At 45.1% G+C, this 21,574-nt stretch overlaps 1 protein-coding gene and 1 pseudogene across 1 annotated transcript in view; both read right to left on the bottom strand.

Annotated features, from left to right (window-relative positions):
• Positions 1 to 21,574, bottom strand: part of GRIP2 (glutamate receptor interacting protein 2) — a 601,447-nt gene that overhangs the window by 564,955 nt on the left and 14,918 nt on the right. The window lies entirely within an intron of this gene.
• Positions 18,517 to 18,662, bottom strand: LOC119920277 (annotated as a pseudogene).

Genomic DNA, 21,574 nt, shown 5'->3' with positions numbered 1-21,574 from the left:
ACAAGTCCCTGAGAAGGGAGATGTGAAGGCCTGCAGTTAGCATCAGGAGCAGTGAGAGACCTTTCAGTTTTTGTGATAAGAACAAGGAGGCAGGCTGGGCTTGCAAATTCTCCAAATCAGTCAATCATATTTATTGAGCACTTATTGTGTGCATAACACTGCACTAAGCGCTTGGGTGAGAACAATATAACAGAGTTGTTAGACTCATTCCCTGCCCACAAGGAGCTTACAGTCTAAAGGGGGAAAGGGACATTTAAATAAATTACGGCTATGTGGCTGAGGAGCTAAGGGTGGGGTAAATAAAGGTTAGAGATCCAAGTGCAAGGGCAACACAGAAAGGAGACAGAGAGAGAAGGGGAAATGAAGGCTTAGTCTAGGAAGTCCTCTTGGAGGAGATGTGATTTTAATAAGGATGTGAAAGTGGGGAGAGTGATGGCCTGTCATATATGAAGGGGAAGAATTTTCAGACCAGAGACAGGACATGGGCAAGGGTTCAGTCGTGAGATAGATGGGATCGAGGTACAGTGAGTAGATTGGCATTAGAGAAGTGAGGTGAGCATGCCGGGTTACAGTAGGAACTTAGAGAGGTAAGATGGGGCGGTCAAGGTGATTTAAGGCTTTAAAGCCAATGGTAAGTAGTTCCTGTTTTTTTATGGTATTTGTTAAGAGCTTACTATGTGTCAAGCATTGTTCTAAGTGCTGACTCAGGACCTTCAGATTATGAAACTGTGTGATGCAGGGGTAGATGGGCAACCACTGAAGGTTCTTGAAGAATGGGGAAACATGGACTGAATGGTTTTGGAGAAAAATGACCCCGGTAGCAGAGTGAAGTATGGACTAGAGTGGGGAGACAAAAGGAGATGGGTAAGTTTGCAAGAGAAACGATGCAGTAGGAGCTCTACTGGTAGAGAAAGCCAGGTGTTGCACTGTTCCTTCTAGGACTGACACCAACTAATAACAATAATAATAATAATGGTATTTCTTAAATGCTTGTTATGTGTCAGACACTGTGCTAAACGCTGGGGTGGATACAAGCAAATTAAGTTGGACACAGTCCCTGTCCCATTTGGGCCTCACAGTCTCAATCCCCATTTTACAGATGAGGTAACTGAGACACAGAGAAATAAAGTGGCTTGGTCACACAGCAGGCAAATGGTGGAGCGGGATTAGAAGCAGCATGGCTCAGTGGAAAGAGCCCGGGCTTTGGAGTCAGAGGTCGTGGGTTTGAATCCCAGCTCTGCCACATGTCTGCTGTGTGACCTTGGGCAAGTCACTTAACTTCTCAGAGCCTCAGTTACCTCATCTGTAAAATGGGGGTGATGACTGTGAGCCCCGCGTGGGACAACCTGATCACCTTGTATCCCCCCAGTGCTTAGAACAGTGCTTTGCACATAGTAAGCGCTTAACAAATGTCTTCTAGACTATGAGCCCGCTTTTGGGTAGGGACCGTCTCTATATGTTGCCACCTTGTACTTCCCAAACGCTTAGTACAGTGCTCTGCACACAGTAAGTGCTCAATAAATACGATTGAATGAATGATTAGAACCCAGATCCTGACTCCCAGGCCCATGCTGTATCCACTAAGTCACGGTGTTTTCTTTCCAAGCACAGGGTGAGGCACTTTGATCTAGGAGCCAGACCAGAATATCCAATAGTTAGTACAGAGAGCCAACCACTGTAATTTTCTGGTCCTGAATGAAGGGGAAGTAACCAAGACAAATATCTCCCAACATCTCAGAGATAATGCCTTTTTATGAGGAGAATCTGGAAAAGGGAGCTAGTAAAGAAGGAGGTGGAGTTAAATCAATCAGTGGTATTTGTGGAGCGCTTACTGTGTGCAGAGTACATTTTTTCCATCCATAAAAGACCTGGATGAAACCTGCACAAATAGGTTGGCAATGAGAGGTAGAGCCTTTCACCTCCATCATTATTATCACTGTGCATTTCCCTGGCCCATTATTTTTGTAAATCACTTTTTAATGCTTCACCACAACCTTGTGATGGAGGTTAATACTGTTCATCCCCTTTTGCTGATAACAAAACTTTCACTAATGTACTTTAAACAATAAAGCTAATAATAGTAATTGTGGAATTTTTTAAGTGCTTACTATGTGCCAAGCACTTTTCTAAATGCTAGGGTAGATACAAGATAATCAGATCCCACATGGGGCTCACAGTCTAAGTAGGAGGGAGAATGGGTATTTAATACCCATTTTGCAAATGAGGGAACTGAGGCACAGAGAAGTGGCATGACTTGTCCAAGGTCTCACTGCAGTAAGTAGCAGAGCTGAAATGAGAATCCAGGTCCTCTGACTCCCGGGCCCCTGCTCTTTCCACCAAGCCACACTGCTTCTAGGTAAGACTAGAAATCAAAGTTTCTGCCTGTTCCTTAGACATGCCAACCACCTATAGGCCGGAATGCATGTTCTGGGATCCACTGAAACCTCCCTAAATTTCAGGGGATTGGCCAGAAATTTAGCAGGCAATGCACTAAACGGTCTCTTGTGGAGCTGAAGTGTCAATACGTCTCCACAAATGCCTAATTTGCTCCTCCTGTCCAAATAACATTGTATGGAAAAATTACAAGTTGATTCACACTAAAGTAATCCTAGTAAAGAAGTACCCAATATGACTTAGTCTCATAATCCAAGCACACTCCTACCATGGGACAGCACACACAGCACTGGCGAATACACAAGCAACCAGGAAAAGACACACAAGAACCCCACAGGTGAAATGCAATTGCCTCCAACCCATGACTCAATGAGTCTAAAAACCACCAAAGTAGCTTTGCCTCCCTCTCTTCTCCCACTTGGCATGTTCTCTTTGTGCCGTATTAAAAGCACATCTCCTCCAAGAGGCCTTCCCTGACTAAGCCCTTAATTTATCTTCTCTCACTCTCTTCTGTAGCCTTTGCACTTGGATTTGCACACCTTTATTCACCCCTCCCTCAGCCCACAGCACTTATGTACCTATCCTTAATTCATTTATTTATATTAGCATCTGGATCCCCCTCTAGACTGTAAACTCGTTGTGGTCCTGGAACGTATCTATTATCAATTCTGTTGTATTGTACTCCCTCACATGCTTAGTAGAATGCTCTGCACACAGTAAAAGCTCAATAAATATATTGATTGTCCCTTTCCCAAAGGACAGCCATTTCAGCAGGAAACAGTGTGTCACCCTAAATATTTATTTCCAGTCTAAGAACGACGGCATTACTGGGTCAGACTATTAGTCCATCCAATCGAATATTCTGCCCTCAATAGTGACAACAACATTGTTTAGAGGAATAATGTCATGATTGCCTTCCTTGGATGTTATCTTTTATTCCTAGCCTTTCTCTCTACATCCCTAATTTTGCCTCTAGCCATTGTGGACTTCTCATCCCTGAATTTATCTAAACCCCTCTTGAACCTACTGAATTTTCTGGCCTGCACAACTTCCTTTGATCACAGATATCATATGCTTAGGTGAAGAAGTGTTTCCTCTGGTTTAGCTTGAAGATACCACCTACAAGCTTCAATGGATGCCCCCGTATTCTGTTGTTATGGGATTTCATAAACAGAAATTCTGGGGTTGCCCTGTCTGCACCTTTCATTATCACTCCCTTGGTGAACTCATTCAGTTCCACAGCTTCAACTATCATCCCTTTGCAGATGACACCCAAATCTACATCTCCTCCCCTGTTCTGTCTCCCTCCCTCCAGGCTCATATCTCCTCCTGCTTTCAGGACATCTCCAACTGTATGTCCGCCCGCCACCTAAAACTCAACATGTCTAAGCGCCTTATCTTCACTCCCAAACCTTGTTCTCTCCCTGACTTTCCCTTCACCATATGGCACTACCATCCTTCTCATCTCACAAGCCCGCAACCTTGGTGTCATCCTTGACTCCGCTCTCTCATTCACCCCACACATCCAATCCGTCACCAAAACCTGCCTATCTCATCTTCGCAACATCAGCAAGATCTGCCCTTTCCTCCGCATCCAAACTGCTACCTTGTTGGTACAATCTCTCATCATACCTCAACTGGATTACTGCATCAGCATCCTTTCTGATCTCCCAACCTCCTGTCTATGCCCACTTCAGTCTATACTTTACTTTTCTGCCCAGATTATCTTTCTACAGAAACACTCTGGGCATGTCACCGCCCATCCTCCAAAATCTCCAGTGGTTGCCTATCAACCTCCGTATTGAACAAAAACCCCTCACTCTCGGCTTCAAAGCTCTCCATTACCTCGCCCCCTCCTACCTCACCTCCTTTCTCTCCTTCTACAGCCCAGCCTGCACATTCTGCTCCCCTGCCTCTAACCTCCTCACTGTGCCTCATTCTTGTCTGTCCCACCGTTGACCCCTGGCCCACGTCTTACCACTGGCCAGGAATTCCCTCCCTCCTCACATCCACTGAACTAGCTCTATTCCTCACCTCCCCCAGGAGGCCTTTCCAGACTGAGCCCCCTTTTCCTCTGCTCCTCCTCCCCTCCACATTGCCCCTACTCTCTTCCTCTGCTCTACTCCCTTCCCTTCCCCACAGCTCTTGTGTACATATTTATTTTATTAATGATGTGTATATATCTATGATTCTATTTATCTATTTTGATGCTATTGATGAATGTCTACTTGTTTTGTTTTGTTGTCTGTCTCCCCCTTTTACACTGTGAGCCTGTTGTTGGGTAGGGATTGTCTCTATCTGTTGCCAAATTGTATTTTTCAAGCGCTTAGTACAGTGCTCTGCCCACAGTAAGTGCTAAATAAATACAATTGAATAAATGAATGAACTCCCGAACATCACCCATCCACCAAGCCCGGGTGCTATTAGGTATTTGTATTTAAGTACACTGCTTCATTTATTCCTCCTCTGTCACCACAGACAGGCTGCAGCCACTCCAAAAAGGATGCTTTTGCACACATCATTTTGAGGTGTGAGGTCAGATGTGGTAGCAAAGCATGGCATGGCTCAATCCCCTGCTGCTTACAGCAATTTTCCATCTAAAGCTGCAATGACAAGATTGCTACTGCTCACCGCATCTCAGCAATTGGCCTGCTGTGAGTCAACTCATCACAGAACAGACAGGGAAAGGCTGCCTGGCCCTCATGACTGCTGTGAAGGAAGAGCCAGAGCTGGAGGGCAAAGCGAAGGAGTAACAGCATGGGAACATGCCAGACCTTGGAGCAGACCTGGTTACCATTACTGAGCAGGTGAACCCACCCACGAGCTACCGGGAACCTTCAGTGGGGGAGAGTTAGTGTTGAAGACCTGTACTATACATTTCAAATTTCTAATTATCTGAGGAGATTGAGACCACAGGAAGTGCTGATGGACCATCTGAGCAGTGACCAGGTGAGGCACCTTTATACATACATGCCAAGGCTCACTCCAGCCCTGACCTTTAAGGGCCTAGTTCTTCTATCAAAATATCAGTCCCATCAGTAATGCCAGCTCCGTGATGCCAAAAGGATATTGAATTTTACATTCTGAGTTGGATGCCTAAATTCTGGTGATACAACTCTCCCCAGGCCTAAGGAAAGTGGGAGAAGTCAGGCAATGGCCACCAAGAGCAATGAACTGAAACCCACAAACCTAATGGTTTCTCAAGATTCCAGGAAGATGTTGTCAATGCACACCCTGTAGGAACAACCCAGAAAGCTGAGGGAGGCATGAACTCAGGATTAAGCCTATTTGTGTCCTAAAATACTACGCTTATCCCTGAATAAGGGGGCTATGGAAATTTGCCTTTCAGTCATGGAAAATAACTAGTACACTGATTGTTGGACAATTCATGACTCATTGATAATGTTTATTCATTATTACTCATTGTCGAATGACTCCTCTGATTTTCATCAAGGAGACCTTCCTGACACCTTCAGGTTTTCTATAATACATGTTTCTATTTACACGTTTTGGATAAAATTTGTGGGGGAAGTTAGGGGATATTCTTACCACAATGCACATCTGATTGGATGGAATTTGATCAATCAATCAGTCCTATTTATTGAGCACTTATTTTGGGCAGAGCACTGTACTGAGCACTTAGAACAGTGCAATATAACAGAATTGGTAGACACATCCACTGCCCATGCGAGTATTATAACACCAGTTTTTATGAATGTGCGGTTTTTCAGGAACACAACCTCTACATTGTCATTTTTAGTCTGGCCAGTTATTAGCTGAATTTCTTGTATTTGGTGGTAGGAATGTGGAAGGTATTGTTTGATCACTGTGCATTATTATTATCATCATTATTGTACATAAGTGCTTATTATGTGTTGCTCTTCTAAGCACTGGGGTAGATACAGTTAATCAGATCGGACACAATCCCTATCCCACATAGGGCTTACAGTCAAAGTAGGAGGGAGAATGGGTATTGGATCCCCATTTTACATTTGAGGAAACTGAGGCATAGAGAAGTTAAATGATTTGCCCAAGGTGATACAGCAGGAAAGTGGCAGAACCGTGGTTAGAACCCAGGTCCTCTGACTACCAGACCCAGGCTTTTTCCACTAGGCCACGCTACATGTGTAGGATGCATTCTATCAACTCTTGGAGAACACTTATATTTTATATTGCTTTGCACGGTGTTTTAAACTTCATTCCGTTGGTGCCTGAGTGCTTCTCTAAGGTCATGATGAATTTGATGCAAGATGCCAGCACCTCCTCGGCCTAACATGATGTAACCAGCAAACTAAAATCATCCAGGTCATTGATAATATTAAACTATATTGGACCATGGAATGGCCCTTACAGAACACTGCTTGTTATGTCCCTTAAAGTTGACATCAATCCACTGATAATCACTTTCTGGAAGGACCTACCAGGCAGTTGTGTTCACACCCTATAGCTATGTAATTTAGATGATATTTTCTCACATTATTGAAGAATGTGTGATGTGGAACAAACCCAGAAGTCTCTCTCAAGTTGAGAGGTTACATCTACTGCTTCCATTTCAGTAGCCAGAGCTGTCTGTCATGAAAGATTAGACCAGTCCACCAGGATGTGTTCTCTCACCTAACCATTTTAGTTGCTAACTTCCAAGAGTGCAATTCCTCTAATAAAGATCTTCAACAGCAATAATAATAATAATAATGAACATTATTAGTAAATCAAAACTATTTTGTTAGAAAGAATGAGGGAGAATATGCCAAAAGGGAGATCAATCAATCAAACAATCAATCGTATTTATTGAGCGCTTACTGTATGCAGAGCACTGTACTAAGCGCTTGGGAAGTACAAGTTGGCAACATATAGAGACAGTCCCTACCCAACAGTGGGCTCATAGTCTAGAAGGGGGAGACAGAGAACAAAACCAAACATATTAACAAAATAGAATAAATAGAATAGATATGTACAAGTAAAATAAATAAATAGAGTAATAAATATGTACAAACATATATACATATATACAGGTGCTGTGGGGAAGGGAAGGAGGTAAGACGGAGGGGATGGAGAGGGGGACGAGGGGGAGAGGAAGGAAGGGGCCCAGTCTGGGAAGGCCTCCTGGAGGAGCTGAGCTCTCAGTAGGGCCTTGAAGGGGGGAAGAGAGCTAGCTTGGCGGATGGGCAGAGGGAGGGCATTCCAGGCCAGGGGGATGACATGGGCCGGGGGTCGAAGGCGGGACAGGCGAGAACGAGGCACGGTGAGGAGATTAGCAGCAGAGGAGCAGAGGGTGTGGGCTGGGATGTAGAAGGAGAGAAGGGAGGTGAGGTACGAGGGGGCGAGGTGATGGAGAGCCTTGAAGCCAAGGGTGAGGAGTTTCTGCCTGATGCGCAGATTGATTGGTAGCCACTGGAGATTTTTGAGGAGGGGAGTAACATGCCCAGAGCATTTCTGGACAAAGACAATCCTGGCAGCAGCATGAAGTATGGATTGAAGTGGGGAGAGACACGAGGATGGGAGATCAGAGAGAAGGCTGAAGCAGTAGTCCAGAAGGCCTAGGGTGAGAGCTTGAACGAGCAGGGTAGTGGTTTAGATGGAGAGGAAAGGGCGGATCTTGGCAATGTTGCGGAGCTGAGACCGGCAGGTTTTGGTGACGGCTTGGATGTGAGGGGTGAATGAGAGAGCGGAGTCGAGGATGACACCAAGTTTGCAGGCTTGTGAGACGGGAAGGATGGTAGTGCCGTCAACAGTGATGGGAAAGTCAGGGAGAGGGCAGGGTTTGGGAGTGAAGACAAGGAGTTCAGTCTTGGACATATTGAGTTTTAGGTGGCGGGCAGACATCCAGATGGAGATGTCCTGAAGGCAGGAGGAGATGCGAGCCTGGAGGGAGGGGGAAAGAGCAGGGGCAGAGATGTAGATCTGCATGTCATCAGCGTAGAGATGATAGTTGAAGCCGTGGGGAGTGAATGAGGTCACCAAGTGAGTGTAGATCGAGAACAGAAGGGGACCAAGAACTGAACCTTGGGGAACCCCCACAGTAAGGGGATGGGAGGGGGAGGAGGAGCCTGCAAAAGAGACTGAGAATGAACGACCGGAGAGATAAGAGGAGAACCAGGAGAGGACGGAGTCTGTGAAGCCAAGGTTGGATAGCGTGTTGAGGACAAGGGGGTGGTCCACAGTGTCGAAGGCAGCTGAGAGGTCGAGGAGGATTAGGATAGAGTATGAGCCGTTGGATTTGGCAAGCAGGAGGTCATTGGTGACCTTTGAGAGGGCAGATTCCGTGGAATGTAGGGGACGGAAGCCAGACTGGAGGGGGTCGAGGAGAGAGTTGGTGTTGAGGAATTTGAGACAGCGCGTGTAGACAACTCATTCAAGGAGTTTGGAAAGGAATGGTAGGAGGGATATGGGGCGATAACTAGAAGGTGAGGTGGGGTCAAGAGAGGGTTTTTTTAGGATGGGAGAGACATGGGCATGTTTGAAGGCAGAGGGGAAGGAACCAGTGAAGAGTGAGCGGTTGAAGATGGAAATTAAGGAGGGGAGAAGGGATGGAGCGAGAGATTTCATGAGATAGAGGGAATGGGGTCAGAAGCACAGGTGGCCGGAGTAGCACTTGAGAGGAGGGAGGAGAGCTCCTCTGAGGGTACTGCTGGGAAGGATGGGAGAGTAGCAGAGAGTGTTGAGAGCCAGGGGGTTGGAGAAGCAGGGGGAGTGACTCTGGGGAGGTCGGACCTGATGGATTTAATTTTGTTAATGAAGTAGGAGGCCAGATCGTTGTGGGTGAGGGAAGGAGGAGGGGGAGGAACCGGAGGCCTGAGAAGGAAGTTGAATGTCCGGAAAAGCTGACGGGGATGATGGGCATGGGTGTCAATAAGGGAGGAGAAATAGTTTTGTCTGGCAGAAGAGAGGGCTGAGTTAAGGCAGGAAAGGATAAGCTTGAAGTGAACGAGGTTGGCATGGTGTCTAGACTTTTGCCAGCAGCGTTCGGCAGCTCGAGCATAAGAGCGAAGGAGGCGGACAGTGGCAGTGATCCAGGGCTGTGGGTTAGTGGTACGAGAGTGGCGAAGGGAAAGGGGAGCGAGGGAGTCTAGCTAAGTAGAAAGGGTAGAGTTGAGAGCAGTAATCTGATCATCAAGACTGGGTAGAGAGGAGAGGGAGGCGAGGTGGGGGTTTTGTTGCTCAGAAAGATGCACGGGGTCAAGAGAGTGGAGATCTCTGTGAGGGAGATCCTAGAGGTCCCCAAATTGCAGTCAGGACATGGTATTGAAGCCAACTCCAGTTTTGACCCATTAACTCCCTTAACACTCTGGTTCCCTCTTTCCCTTCAGCAGAGTGAATCCTCTTCCAACTTGTGTCCTTGTCATCCTGCCAAACTCTTTCATATAACCTAGAACTGTCCTGCCAAACTCTTTCATCCTCCTGGCCTGGAATGCCCTCCCTTCCCACATCCGCCAAGCTAGCTCTCTTCCTCCTTTCAAGGCCCTACTGAGAGCTCACCTCCTCCAGGAGGCCTTCCCAGACTGAGCCCCCTCCTTCCTCTCCCCCTCGTCCCCCTCTCTATCCCCACTGCCTTACCTCCTTCCCTTCCCCACAGCACCTGTATATATGTATATATGTTTGTACATATTTATTACTCTATTTATTTATCTTACTTGTACATATCTATTCTATTTATTTTATTTTGTTAATATGTTTGGTTTTGTTCTCTGTGTCCCCCTTCTAGACTGTGAGCCCCCTGTTGGGTAGGGACCATCTCTATATGTTGCCAACTTGTACTTCCCAAGCGCTTAGTACAGTGCTCTGCACACAGTAAGCACTCAATAAATACAATTGATTGATTGATTGATTTCATACAACCTAGACCTGGGCAGAAGAGTCGGTGGCTTAATCACCAGAAATTCCAATGAAGTCAACACAAGAACAGAAAAACTCCAACAGAAAAGCAGTATGGCCTAGTGGAAAGAACCAGAGTCTGGGAGTCAGAGGACCTGGGTTCTAACCATTCATTCTTTCATTCAATTGTATTTATTGAGCACTTACTGTGTGCAGAGCACTGTACTAAGCAGTTGGGAGAGTACAATTCAACTATAAACAAATTCCCCACCCACAACGAGCTTACAGTCTAGAAGTGGGGAGACAGCATCAATACAAATAAATAAAATTACAGATATGTACCTAAGTGCTGTGGGGCTGGGAATAGGGAAGAGCAAAGGGAACAAGTCAGGGTGATGCAGAAGGGAGTGGGAGTTGAGGAAAAGTGGGTCTCAGTCTGGTAAGGCCTCTTGGAGGAGATGTGCCTTCAATAAGGCTTTCAAGCTGGGGAGAGTAATTGTCTGTCAGATTTGAGGAGGGAGGGTGCTTCAGGCCAGAGGCAGGACATGGGCTAGCAGTCGGCAGCGAGACAGGCGAGATCGAGGCACAGTGAGAAGGGTAGAGCTAGAGGAGTGAAGTGTGTGGGCTGGGTTGTAGAAGGAGAGAAGAGAGGAGAGGTAGGAGGGGGCAACGTGGTGGAATGCTTTAAAGGCAATGGTGAGGAATTTTTGTTTGAGGAGTTTTTTGAGGAGCGGGGTGACATGTTCTGAACATTTTCATAGAAAAATGATTTGGGCAGCAGAGTGAAGTATGGACTAGAGTGGGGTGAGACAGGAGGCTGGGAGGTCAGCAAGAGGCTGATGCCATAATCCAGGTGGAACAGGATGAGTGATTGTATTAACGTGGTGGCAGTTTGGATGAAGAGGAAAGGGTGGATTTTAGCAATGTTGTGAAGGTAGGATCAACAGGATTTAGTGATGGATTGAATATGTGGGTGGAAAGACAGAGAGGAGTCGAGGGTAACACCAAGCTTACGGGCTTGTGAGACAGGAAGGATGGTGGTGCCATCTACCGTGATGGGGAAAGTCAGGGGAGGACAGGGTTTGGGTGGGAAGATAGGAGCTCTGTTTTGGATCCTGGATCCACCATTTACCTGCCGTGTGACCTTGGGTAAATCACTTTATTTCTCTGTGGCTCATATCCCTTATCTGCAAAATTGGAGATTCAATACCTGTTCTCTCTCCTACTTAGACTGGAACCCCCAAGGGGGACCTGATTATCTCATATCTACCCCACCACTTTTATAGTGCTTGACACATACTAAGTGTTTAACAATGCCACAATTATTATTATTAGAAAAGTATGAGGTGAACTCAGGGAAGGAAATAAACCTGGAATTAGTAGACCTCGAATGCCAGATGACTTTCAGGTACAAGAACAGACTAGCAGAAATACTTGGTCTGCCCCAAGATGTCCCTGTCCTCCATCCATGCTCCTGCCTCTCTTCCTGTCACAGCTCTGGCTCCCACAGAATTCTTCATGCCTGCTCCTGCTTCTCCCACAGCTGGATCTCCTGCTTCTCCCACAGCTGGATTCTCTCCTCAGAGGCAGCTGGCTCTGCCATTCTTCTTTCCCCTCACTGACGCAATGACTACGGGTTCTCAGGCTTCAGTCTTTCAGCATCCCAACTTCTTCCACCAGCTTTCCTCTGCTCTGGCTCCTCCTTCTGTCCCTCCCATGGAGCTAATTGCTACCTGGGAACTGTTTCAGCACCAATCATAGAATTCAGGATTCTAGAATTCAGGCCCTATCAGAGATGCCTACTTTATGTAGAGAGAAGGCATCAGTGCCAGGAACACGGATGAAAGGGAAGAAAATTAGAAAACCTTAGTTCCAAATTAGCATATGGTAGCTGTCTCCCTGGCTCCCCAGGCCAGAGACACAGAGGCCTGGTTTCTCCCAAAACCCCTTCAATGGTAGGCTTTTTTTAAGAATGCCTGACTATCAAGCAGATGTTGAGGCAAACAGAGCAAATCCTCTCCTTATCTTCTTCTGGAAAAAAAAAATACAGGTGAGAAGGAAGACCTGTGTTGCCAGGGTTGAAGAGGCAACCCGTCTGGCCCTCTAACTGGGAGCCAGAAGTCCTGGATTCATCTCTCAGCTCTGCCAGAGCCTCTTTGGGTGACCATGGCCACCAGTCCAGGTTTGTCTGGAGATGGAGAAACATCATATTTATCTGCAAGGCTGGCTTAATCGCGGGTGCAGAAGAGAATAATCTCCTAATTAGGGGATTCTCACTTAAAGATTCAGAGTTTTGGCAAAAAAAAATATAACTGCAATCATCTGAGTCAATGCCTAGAGGAAGAAGATGCAGCAGGGAGCAAAGTGTTAAAAAAAAAGGGTGGCAATATTCCACGAATGCTTTAGAAAATTAAACTCCTTAACCATAATAATGTCTGGTGTCTAATCCTCTAAATGACTCGCCTCTCCAAGTAGACAGCCATGTTGCCACATTATTTTCACTTAATCAGAGTCATCCTTTCCCAAGATGTTTCTGACAGGAAATCACTCCGTGCAGAATCCCTAATCCCCTCGGTGTTGGCATATCAGTCTTGGCATATTTATTCCACACAGGTGTTGCCCATCTAATCAATATGCTGTATTACACCTAAGGTTAAATCCTGTAAACTAACAACTTAAACCAAAGCTGGTTGCAAATGCTCATTTATAGGGGTCGAAAAACTAAGACTATTTTTCTCTGATCTTCATTCACTTTCCCGTGACTGTTATTGATTTCTGTAGTTCAGACTTAAGGCAATTCGTTCTTTCATCTACTCTATTCCAGTGGCTCCACTGGTGACTCAGCCAGATTAATCTAGTCCAGACACGGATGCTCAGATTTTCTTCTTCATTCTTGTTCAAGCACCTTTAATCAATCCAGAATTTTAAAGGTTCTGCATGTGAAATTGAATGTCCTACCACTTTGGCAGCTCTGATTAACCCCAACCTGTGTTGCCAGGGTTGAAGAGGCAACCCGTCTGGCCCTCTGACTGGGAACCAGAAGTCCTGGATTTCTCAGCTCTGCCAGAGCCTCTTTGGATGACCATGGCCACCAGTCCAGGTTTGTCTGGAGATGGAGAAACAGTCCTGATTAGACTCCACAATACAAAAGGAAATCTGCAGTCACAAGTGTGAACTGTAAATAAAATCCAGCAGTCAGAGCAACTTGAGGCAGTGGCTCATAAAAAAGAGTTAGTGGTAATCTCCTTAATTAACAGTTTTTACCAAGCACTTACTGTGTGCAGAGCACTGTACTAAACATTAGAGAGAGTACAGTATAACAGAGTTGGTAGACACATTCCATGTCCACAAAGAACTTAAAGTGTAGAGGGGGAGATGCCCATTAAAATAACTTATGGATATGTACATATGTAGGTGGTATGCTTACATCTCCTCATGTAGGCACCCATAGCTAAGGGAATCGCTAACGAAAGGGCTTGTTTGAGGTGTCCCAGGGACAGTCATTAACCTTCTAGAATGAGAAGCACTAACTATAATCTGATCTCTAGATTCCATAGTGATTGACTGGTTAAAGAGACAGAAAATTAAATTCAAATGACAAATAGGGCTTTTACAGTGGGAAATTGGCCTTTGCCAGCATTTAGCAAGGAGGCAGCATGATCTAGAGTGGAAAGAGCATGAATATGGGAGTCAGAGGACCTAGGTTCTAGTTCCAACTCTGCCACTGTCTGACTCCCTGCTATACGACTCCAAGTCATTTAGTCAGTCTATAGTCTATACTTCAGTCTATACTTCAGTCTTTACTCCCCGCTTCAGTCTATATGTCACTCTGCTGCCCAAATTATCTTTGTACAGAAACGCTCTGGGCATGTCACTCCCCTCCTCAAAAATCTCCAGTGGTTGCCTGTCAACCTACGAATCAAACAAAAACTCTTCACTCTCAGCTTCAAGGCTCTCCATCACCTTCCCCCCCCACCCACCCACCTCACCTCTCTTCTCTTCTTCTCCAGTCCAGCCCACACCCTCCATTCCTCTGCCACTAACCTCCTCACTGTGCCTCGTTCTCACCTGCCCCACCATCGACCCCCGGCCCACGTCCTTTCCGTGGCCTGGAATGCCCTCCCTCCACACATCCACCAAGCTATCTCTCTTCCTCCCTTCAAAGCCCTACTCAGAGCTCACCTCCTCCAGGAGGCCTTCCCAGACTGAGCCCCCTTTTTCCTCTCCTCCTCCCTATACCCCCCTGCCCTACCTCCTTCCCCTCCTGACGGCACTTCTATATATTTGTACAGATTTATTACTCTATTTTACTCGTACATCTTTACTATTCTATTTATTTTGTTAATGATGTGCATATAGCCTTAATTCTATTTGTTCTGACAATTTTGACACCTGTCTACATGTTTTGTTTTGCTGTCTGTCTCCCCCTTCTAGACTGTGAGCCTATTGTTGGGTAGGGACTGTCTCTATATGTTGCTGACTTGTACTTCCCAAGCGCTTAGTACAGTGCTCGGCACACAGTAAGCGCTCAATAAATACGATTGAATGAATGAATGAATGAATGAACTCGCCCATCTTTCCCCTGACTTACTCTATGGTCCTGACTTTCTTTCAGTACAGAATCGGAAGAATAATACTACTCATATTGTACTCTCCTAAGCACTTAGTACTGTGTTTTGCTTATTGTAAGTGCTCAATAAATACAACTGATTGAGTGCTCAGACACCTCATGGAACATTCGTGGGTGAGTTAATGGACCGGCCCGGGCCATCTGGCTTACTCTGGGAAGAGGATTAAAATGTTTAGGCTAATTTAAGGCCACCACAAACAAATCATTGGCTTTCAATTTGAAAATCAGAAGGTGAATTGCCAGTTGTATTCCAGTTAGGGCAGGCTCTTAGCCAGAGGGGTACTAAACTGGGAAGCTGGTAAGTATGGAGAACTGTCGTCCAGAAAGGAAACTTCACAATGAGCAGACTACATATGGCTCAACTAGCCAGCTCAGAAATCAGTCTCACAGTAAAGATTCAATCCTTGTAAACAGGCCATCTGATTTCCTTGAAACATAAAGAATTTAAGGAGGCTGTCCAAACTAAACTAAACTATTCAGCTAACCATGCTAGTTTGAAGCTACTAGAAGAAGAAAATCTGGATTCTTCTCCAATGGAACTCCAGGGGATCATCTAGAAACTACTGTGTAGACTCTTGAAAGGCCTATAATCACTATAATGAATTACTCTGCTGCAGTTTTCATTCCTGAAGTCTCCATCAACAGGTCATAAATCTGCTCCCAGAATCACAGTGGACCTGGAGATCTTCCAATAAAAGTCCTTGTTAAGTAGATGGAGCCCTATTTTTGTTATTGTAATAGTCTTGTAACCCAAGCTAGACTGAGGCATATTTCCTAGATGTGGACTAATCAAACATGCCACATGTAGTAATCGCCCCTGATATTACACAGGCATTTTGAAAATAGGCACCACGTTATTCATCTCCTTGAAGAGAATCGCTTCAGCTGAACTGAAGTGTCACTAAGATGACTAATGGCATCATATTAATGCAGAAGGTGGTGAAATCAGTAGTCCATATAAACATAGGCAGAAAAGCATCTCAAAGGACACACCAAGGTTAATGTGACTCTGCTAAAATATAAGCTTCATAAGGTCCCCATCGTGATGGCAATAAAGAAGTTTGATGGAAAATGGACATCCTTAAAAGGAATCTAATTCACCACTGGGAGAAAAATCTATACAACTGAATTTATTTTGCATCACCAAAAAAAAAAAAATCCACTCCCCAAACCAGCCTTAATATTATCTTTGCTCTCTGGGATCCAAGAAAAGACCAATCTAAATAGCAGAGTCTGTGACATCTTCCATTTAATGCATGGACTTAATCACATTCTGATCCATCAATTCCCTTCAACTCATATTGGTCCCCATCTGCTAAAATCCAGTGCTCTCAAAAAAGAATAACTCCAAAGCCTAATGCTTCTCCAGAAAATGGGCTTTTGCTTCCTAAATTCCCTAACGGAAGGCTATGTTTTCAAAGCTGTCACTGGAATTGCTGATTTTAGCTTTGGCCAAGGGCTTGGCTAAGAATCCAGTGCAGGTAATTACAAACTGCCAAGAACATCTAATGTTAATGAGAGGACAAGTCAGATGAATGGAAATCTTAATGAAGCCACAATTTGTGAACATTTTGCAGTTCAATTTTTAGCGCCTTCCTTGAGTGGAAAGCAGAATAGGAAAGAAAACAGAGGTCGTTGCTGTGCAAAGCAAAGACATGGGAAAGTGATCTCACTTGAACTTTAAACCAGAAGGTTTCTTCACTTTCTGTTGGCAGGACAGTTCATTTGAAGCTCAAAACCAACTAAACAAAATGCAAACCCTCCAATAACGTCTGCATTTCTACAACAGAAATCTCATTTGCTTCCAGCATGCAAGAGTTTTAGTGAGGGAAATTTCTGCACTTGGCCAGGTTTTTTCTCATTAAACACAGAACCCGTAGTTGATCTAACTCTGAGGTTACCAAAAGTTTGATGTGGTTCTCCATTTGAACTTCATGGAGAATAAAGGTTCCTAATTCCCAGAATTGCTTCTCCCCTATTGATTCCCTACTGGAGACCTTTCCTAGATAAATAGAAAATAATTCCTTTTCTCTTTTCCTTCATATCAATTTCTGGTATGATTTCTTTCATCCTGCCTTAAGCCTCTCCTTAATCCTCTCTGTCCAATTCCAGATCATCCCTTCTCTCAATCAATTAATTAATCAATTAATCCAGAAATCAATCATTGATATTCATTTGAGTGCTTACTGTGTGCAACACTTGGGACAATACAGTTAGAGTTAGGAGACAGGATCCTTGCCCTTAAGGATCCTCAAAGGATCATCCTCTCTAGGATGTAAACCCCTTTTTTATGGTATTGCTTAAGCCCTTAATATGTGCTAGGCGCTATACTAAATGCGGGGGTAGATACAAGCTAATCAGGTTGAACACAGTCCTTGTCCCACATGGGGCTCACAGTCTTAATCCCCATTTTACAGATCAGGTAACTGAGGCATGGAGAAGTTAAGTGACTTGCCCAAGGTCACACTGCAGACAAATGGCAGAGCTGGGATTAGAACCCAGGTCCTTCTGAATGCCAGGTCCGGGCTTTACCCATTAGGCAACACTGCTTCTCAACTCCTTGTGGGCAGGGATCATGTCTACCACTCTTGTATTGTACTCTCCTGAGCACTTTGTGCGGTGTTCTGCACATAGGAAACACTCAATAAGTGCCACTGATAGATGGAGAATTCTTGTCCTCAGTACTCCTCTTGGTGAATCCCAGTGTGCCTTTTGTCAGTATCAAGAAACAGTGTTGCCTAGTGGATAGAGCCTGGGCATGGGAGTCAGAAGGACCTGGGTTCTAATCTCAGCTCCACCACTTGCCTGCTGTGTGATTTAGGGCAAGTCACTTAAGTTCTCTGGGCCTCAGTTCCCTCATCTGTAAAATATGGAGGAAGATTGTGCACCATGTGGGACATGGACTGCATCCAACCTGACTAGCTTGTATCTACCCCAGAGTTTAGTACTATGTCTGGTACATAGTAAGCACTTAACAGATACTATTTAAAAAATCTATTACAGCTACTGAATTAACTCTGGCCCCAGATAAATAATTACATACAACAGTCCTCAGATCATCGGTAACTTCAAGGTTCTGATTCTCTATGATAATGTCAAGGAATTTTGTATTTCTTCATGAATGTATCTACTAGGGGAGTTAGATCCTAAAATGAATTTCAGGTAGGGGAAAGCAACAGGCTTAAAATAATTGTATCTAAGTACTTCATTCATTCATTCATTCATTCAATCGTATTTATTGAGTGCTTACTGTGTGCAGAGCACTGTACTAAGTGCTTGGGAAGTACAAGTTGGCAACACATAGAAACAGTCCCTACCCAACTACAGGCTCACAGTCTAGAAGGGGGAGACAGACAACAAAACAAAATATATTAACAAAATAAAATAAATAGAATAGTAAATATGTACAAGTAAAATAGAGTAATAAATCTGTACAAACATATACACAGGTGCTGTGGGGAGGGGAAGGAGGTAGGTTGGGCAGATGGGGAGGGGGAGAGGAAGGAAGGGGCTCAGTCTGGGAAGGCCTCCTGGAGGAGGTGAGCTCTCAGTAGGGCTTTGAAGGGAGGAAGAGAGCTAGCTTGGCGGATGTGCAGAGGGAGGGCATTCCAGGCCATGGGGAGGACGTGGGCCGGGGGTCGACGGCGGGACAGGTGAGAATGAGGCACAGTGAGGAGGTTAGCAGCAGAGGAGTGGAGGCTACCACAAATTATGCAGTGGAGTTTCCCACATTTGGGGAGTCATCAGCAGCCGCAGTGCAGTGGCTGAGCCTCACCCTGGGAAAGCCACCTACATGATCATGGTGTCTCCCCTGCCAGGTCTCTACTATTCCTGTATTTTGTCATGCTTTCCTTTCTTTTTAAATTCACCTCTTCTCTCCCATACCCCCACACCAGGCCTCTCCCTTTGTTTTTCAATGTTTGGTTGCCCTGAAATATTGATCAAGATCCTAAGAGGCTTTCTTTGGGAGGGCCAGTGGGCATGTGTCAGAATCTTTCCCAAGTCACCAATGGAGCAAAGCAAGGCTACATACCAGATCAAATCTGGACACTGGTGTCAGAATATGGTTCAAGTCTTCTAAGATGCTCTTCCAACTCAAAAGGCTGAGAGCCTCATCAAACATTTTAAAATCACACTTATAGAAGTTCCCAGATGTTGATGACTGGAAGCACTCATACCATAAGATAAGCAGATGATCTTGAACTGATTCTGAAAAATCACAGAAGCATGTAGACTGAGAATTGATGGAATTTCCCATCAGGAACAATAGATGAGCTTCAATCCTGAGGCTTCTGGACCAAGAATCCATGCCGATGAATAGGAACAATAATAATAATAAAAATTTATATTTGTTAAGCACTTACAATGTGCCAAGCATTGTGCTAAGTGCTGGGGTAGGTACAGGGTAATCGAATCAGACACAGTCCCTGTCCACATGGGGCTCAGAGTCTAAGAGGGATGAAGAACAGATACTTAATCCCTATTTGGCAGATGAGGAAACAGGCACAGAGAAGTTAAGTGACTTGCTCAAGGTCACACAGCTAGCAAAGGGTGGAGCCAAGATTAGAAGGAACTGAATATAATGCTAGTGGTGTGTGCATTCCCCCTCACACTCTCTCCTCCCCTAGAGTCATGCCCTACACTAGCCAGCTGCAGGCAGGACTGAAACAAGAAGCCAGTTTTCCCACCAGACCAACTGCAAGGTTCACAGATTGACAATTTGAATGAACCCCCTCTATGCAAGGATCTCCCTTGGTGGCACAGCTGAAGGCTGTCTTTGAAGGCAGCACACTATTTAATGATGCAAAGAGAGACAAGGAACTAGAAAAACAAATCAAGATGACTAATTTGTTCTTTGGGATACTGACAGAGTGTGATGCCCATATGACATCAAGATTCAAAGCAAACTAAAGGATAGAGCACTCATAGTGTCTAGTCTTATTTATGGCTGTGAGACTTCTACAGCAGTTCCATCAAATAACAACACAAGTTCATAAACAATGAGGTCCTGTAATGCCATCATATCACCGGGACTGAAACAATGTTTACCACATCAAACCTTGATTGGGAGAAACATGTGAGGAGAGTGGATAGTGTGCTTCTCTAATGCAGATTGACTCCCAGATCTCTCTCTCTTTAGCTCCCAATTCTCATCTGACCTGCAATCCCCCATATCCTCTTGCCTCAGGACAACTCCATTCTACTGGCACCTCAAACTAAACATGCCTTAAACAGAACTCATCATCTTTCCCCCTAAACCTACTCCTCCCTATAACTTTCCCATCTCAGTCAATTCCTCCACCATCTGCCTTGTCCCAGAAGCCCACAACCTTAGTCCCAGAAGCCCACAACCTCGGTGCCATCCTGGACTCTTCCCTATTGTGCAAATCTCACATTCAGTCTACTGCCAAATACAGGACCTGCACATCCTCTCTTGGATATGCTCCTTCCTCTCTACCCCAACTGCTATCACCCTGGTAGAAGCTCTGGTCTTGCCATAACTAGACAACTGCACTAGCCTCCTCACTGGTCTCCCAGCCTCCGGCATTATTCTGTACTTCCCAAGTGCCTAGTAGAGTGTACCAGACTGGGTGCTCAATAAATATGACAACTACAACTACTACTATTATTATTACTTCTGGTGTATTTCCCAACTTCTTCGGCAGCACGTCACACTCAATGGGCATTCAGATACCAGTACTACTACTACTACTACAATGAAACAAAACATCGATAATGTTATGATGCAGTAGACAGCTTGATAACAGCAGTTGAAGGTAGAACAGCATGGTGGGCAGCAATCAGAAATGGGAATAAATAATAATAATAATAATGGTATTTGTTAAGCAACTTACTATGTGCCAAGCACTGTTCTAAGCGCTGGGATAGATACAAGGTGATCAGGTTGTCCCACGTGGGACTCACAGTCTTAATCCCCATTTTACAGATGAGGTAACTAAGGCCCAGGGAAGTTAGGTGACTTGCCCAAAGTCACACAGCTGACAGTGGCAGAGCCGGGATTAGAACTCAGAACCTCTGACTCCCAAGCCCGGGCTCTTTCCATTGAGTCATGCTGCTTCTCGAAATCTAGGAAGTCTAGGAGCAGAGGCTTTGGGAAAATTATGAAATCGAGAGGGAGAAATGAATTCAGTGCCAGGCACTGTGATGCTAAGGTCACAAGAGCAGACTTGGGGCTGAGTGCTGTGTGGGTGTTAGAGGAGGGGATTTGATAAAGAGTGGGAGGGAAAGGGGAGGAAAAGAGGGGACTAGAGAGGGGAAGTGAAGGAGGAGGGAAAAAGGGAGAGGAAACAAGGTAGCAGAAGAGTAGGAAGAGGACATTTACTCTGAACTGCCACCCCATATCCATCTCTGTCACTACCAGCTAAGTGACTGCAGGTCCATGCCAGCCAAGGAGAAATTAACTGAGTCTGAGCCACTATCCTCTGGTGGCAGCAGCACAGGCTACAGCCAACAGTTAGTTCCAGACTGGAGAGTGAATGGCTACTATAATAATAATAATAATAATAACAATAATAATGGCATTTATTAAGTGTTTACTATGTGCAAAGCAGTGTTCTAAGCACTGGGGAGGTTACAAGGTGATCAGGTTGTCCCACAGGGGGCTCACAGTCTTCATCCCCATTTTACAGATGAGGGAACTGAGGCTCAGAGAAGTTAAGTGACTTGCCCAAAGTCACACAGCTGACAATTGGCGGAGCCAAGATTTGAACCCATGAC

The sequence above is a fragment of the Tachyglossus aculeatus genome, chromosome X1, assembly GCF_015852505.1.
Source record: "Tachyglossus aculeatus isolate mTacAcu1 chromosome X1, mTacAcu1.pri, whole genome shotgun sequence".
Classification (NCBI taxonomy): Eukaryota; Metazoa; Chordata; class Mammalia; order Monotremata; family Tachyglossidae; genus Tachyglossus; species Tachyglossus aculeatus.
This window is presented reverse-complemented; position numbering and strand designations above follow the sequence as displayed.